The sequence below is a fragment of the Sinocyclocheilus anshuiensis genome, unplaced genomic scaffold, assembly GCF_001515605.1.
Source record: "Sinocyclocheilus anshuiensis isolate Anshui unplaced genomic scaffold, SAMN03320099.WGS_v1.1 scaffold913, whole genome shotgun sequence".
NCBI classification, from domain to species: Eukaryota; Metazoa; Chordata; class Actinopteri; order Cypriniformes; family Cyprinidae; genus Sinocyclocheilus; species Sinocyclocheilus anshuiensis.
Genome location: NW_015554131.1, coordinates 865,300 through 869,312, shown reverse-complemented (window position 1 = coordinate 869,312; position 4,013 = coordinate 865,300). Strand labels below are relative to the sequence as shown.

At 37.5% G+C, this 4,013-nt stretch overlaps 1 protein-coding gene across 3 annotated transcripts in view; it reads left to right on the top strand.

The window, feature by feature from the left end:
• LOC107670286 (polypeptide N-acetylgalactosaminyltransferase 12-like) overlaps nucleotides 1–3,706 on the top strand; it is a 26,519-nt gene extending 22,813 nt beyond the window's left edge. The window contains exons 11-12 of one of the 3 annotated variants that reach the window (XR_001632079.1): nucleotides 650–750; nucleotides 2,467–3,706. The gene's annotated coding sequence lies outside the window, so the exon portion shown is untranslated. Of the gene's footprint in view, nucleotides 1–649; nucleotides 988–2,466 lie in introns of those variants that run through there. The other 2 variants (XR_001632078.1, XM_016462846.1) reach the window with 2 other exon arrangements.
• The last annotated feature ends 307 nt before the right edge of the window (nucleotides 3,707–4,013 follow it).

The window sequence follows — 4,013 nt, the reverse complement described above, 5'->3', positions numbered from 1 at the left end:
GTAAGTGCAACTGGACGGTAGTCATTGAAGCAGGATGGAGACGACTTCTTCGGGACTGGAATGATGGTGGTGGCTTTGAAGCAAGGTGGGACAACAGCCTGGCTTAGCGAGATGTTGAAAATGTCTGTGAAGACATCAGTGAGTTTAATGATATGAAAGATATGATGGAGATGTTTGTGAAGGACATTAAAGGTAAGAGTGTAGTTGTATTGCAGCTATTATGTGTTTAGATCCAGGTTTGCTTTGTTGTGGCCTGCAGTAAGAGGTTATGCCTCCAAGCTTTTTGAAAATGACTATTGGGACAATTATGTATAATTTAACTCCCAATGGAGTTGCATCCTGTACAATCATTCCCCATTTTTCTTCTCTTTCTGCCTTTCTCCTGCCACTTCATTAAATGGATGACTTATTATTTTCATTTGTTACACACTGTATTCATTTTCAATCTTTTTGTACTTCTGCTTTCTTTCCAAATTTCCATGGAATTAGAATAATTTACATAATTCGTGTCTAAGCCGATGTTTTCATATGCTCCAGTTGCAGTGGCATATCACAAACAATTACCTCAATGGCAACTTCATTTAATTTGATTTATTTATGGACAATTGCTGTGACCCGTCTCAGCTGTTTGTTTCTCATCTCAAACTAGAGCTTGACATCCAAAGACATCTTTCATAGGATACATATCATAGGATTTCATAGGAAACACTGCCATTACGGACACTGATGCCGGACGATCTACAAGGGAAGGTAACTTTGAGGTGATAGAGAACTTTGCCTATTCTAGACACACAGACTCTTGATGTGAATTGATTTGATTATTTGCACTAAAACCTTGGGTACATCTGTATGGAAGCTGCCTGCTGTTCCTCACAAAGTCACAGAAGCGCAACTGAGAATCAAGCAGATTGAAATTGTACTTTTAGTTTTGTCCTTTATTTATTGTTTGTCATTGAGGTATTCACTGAAGTACTAAGGTTGAATTATGCTAAAGCGTGACCATTTTACACCCTATTTTTGATACTTAGAATTAAATAAATAAACTACATCTGTAAGACTTTAATTTAAACACCCTTGAGAACACGAGAACTTACACTACAGTTCGAAAGTTTGGGGACAGTATTTATATTTTAAATAAATGCTGTTCTTTTTAACTTTCTTTCATTAAGGAATCTAGAGTAACAGCTGCTGGAAATTAAGCTTAATTTGCTATCACAGGAATAAATTACATTATAAAATGGATAGTTCCGGTCCTAGATTCTGATTGGCTGAGCCACGTTCGAAGCTGTTGTAAATTACTCTACAAACATACACCTTTGTTTACGTTTGTGTGTTGCTCGGCAACCACTTTGTTGCAACCACAACTGATTCTGAGGAACTACATTGTTTGGTGGAAGAATAATGTTTTTATTAATATCATTACACTTTATTTGCTCCGTTTTATTTTGTGAAACCTTACTACGTATATGGAATTACCGTTTTATAAAAGCAATAAGCAATTTATAACAGCTAAGGGGGTTTTAGGCACTCTGCTTCGCGTCGTGCCTAACAACGCCCCTTAGCTGTTATAAATTCACTGTAAACCATGGCTTCTTGGGACTTATTGCTTTATTTTAAGACATTAAAATAGAAAAACATTGTTTTGAATTGAATTGTAATATTTTACTGTATGTTTTTGATCAGATAAATGCAGCCTTGGGTCCAATATAGCATGTGCTGTCCTATCTCTGTCGGAAAAAATGGTAGCCTACAAAAGCTGTCACTGGGGCGCTTTTCAAAAGGTACATCTTTGTACCTAAAGGGTCCATATTGCTACCTTTAAGGTACATATTAGGTACAAAAAGTGTACCTTTTGGAAAGGTACCATCTCAGTGACAGCTATTGTACCTTTTTTTCAGTGTTCAGTGACAGCCTCTTTGCAACCACTTTTTACTCCTTTTGTTAATTATTGTGGTGTTTAGGATTAATATCTATCATACTTCATCCTTATTACCTCACAAATTCAGAAAGAGCTGTTTTTACAGTCTAGTGTTAGTAAATGCTCTTTTTGGACCGAGGAAAAAGTGTTCAGTTCTTGAAGCTAGTTTTATGTCCAAAGTTGAGGAAAAATTCAATTTCTCCCAGTTTGACCCCTTTAAGCAGGAAAAAAAAAAGGTTAAAGGTTTGTTAGGGTAAAGCTTTGACAGTCGTGTTGTTGTTAGAGTCTTTGTATTTCATCAGATTTATTGATTTACAGTACAACTCATATCCTTTCATACCATTTCAACTTGTAGAAAGGAAATTGTCTATGGCATGTAATCACAGTGACTGAGGGGCAATCAGACTTGGGAAAAGCATATATCTTAGATGTATCTACAGACTTGTTAAAGGTCAAAGCGAATTAAACCCATTTTTCACCATTTTTGTGTTCTTTCAAAAAATGTTTGACCTTTCAGTTTAAATGCTGATTTTTTTCTTTTTTCACAGATTATTTGTCAATGTCTGTTAGTGTTCAAGGACCATAACCATAACGTTTATTTGAAAACAGTTGAGGTCAGAAGAGCCTTGCAAACTCTGCGAGGTTGCCGTCCAAAACCATGGAGAGACCTAGTGTTAAGCCCAGCTGCTCTAAGATCCTCCCAAGGCTATGCACTGTCAACCTCAGGTTCTGCACTGGAATCAACCACCTTTCCAGAGACCTTCAAAGTCTGGGACTAAACGCTTGTTTTATCCAAACTGTGACGGCGACGAAAGTGGTTTGTGGGATCAAAAGGTACAAATGCTCAGGCTGTCTGTGCTACTACAATGAGCTTGAGCAGCTGATGACACACATAGAGCAGGGCTGGAGAGAAGGCTACAGCTGTAGAGTGTTCTACCGGAAGCTGAAGGACATGAAGGACTGCAGGGAGTTACTGGCCGCCTATGAAGAAGAAGAAGCTGCAGCTTCTGAAAGCGACCCTCAGCTCGGTGCCTCCTCGAATCTGAGGCAGAGCAGTAGAGATGAGAAGCTGGACATGGTCCTCGGGTGGCTGCAGGAGTGCATGTCAAGTTGCTGGCAATGATTTCATTAAAACATTTATGGCTGCATTTGTTGCAATTGCATACAGTTGCATACAGAAGAAATTTTGCTGAATGTCTTGATTTTTTCAATACAATGACAAAGAGGGACAGTGGCTGTGAAGCTCCAAAAAGAAGGGGCTGAATTGTTCCTTCTATTTATATAATAATAATTATATAATAATGATATGCATAAAGGACTCTTCAGAATAGGCAGTTTAGATTTCCGAATGAAACCCTTAATCATGTTGCAAGGTTGCATCAAAACCAATACATTTCCACCACCACATTATGTATAGTGATGCTGCATCAAAATGTAAAATTATTCAGAGACAATTACTTGCAGTGTAAACAATATTACAGTTTCCTATTTAGGATGAGTCTGAGAAGAGGAGAATCTGTCCATGATGACAGGGTGATGAGCAGAGTCAGAACACATATCACACTTGCATGGCAAAGTATGGAATCTGCTCGTCTTGCCATTCCAAAACGAATGTTCATGGCATTTCCTGTCAAGAATGTTTCATTCTGGGAGGGGAAAAAATCCAGTCGACACATTTGAAACAGCTCATGTCTGTTCATTACAGTCTGTCTATCTATCTATCTATCTATCTATCTATCTATCTATCTATCTATCTATCTATTTTCCCCATCATTATATCTATTTTTCTAATCCATCTATACATCTATCCATAATTATATCTCATTTTCCCATCCATCTATCCATCCATCAATTCATCCATCCATCCATCCATCCATCCATCCATCATTACATCTAATATTCCCATCTCATCCATCCATCATTATATCTGTCTAATTTACCCATCCATCCACCCATCCATCATTACATCTTATTTTTCCCATCCATCCATCATTTTATCTAATTTTCCCATCCATCCATCCATCCATCCATTCATCCATCCATCACTATATCTAATTTTCTCATCCATATTTTAATCCATCTTTATATCTATCTA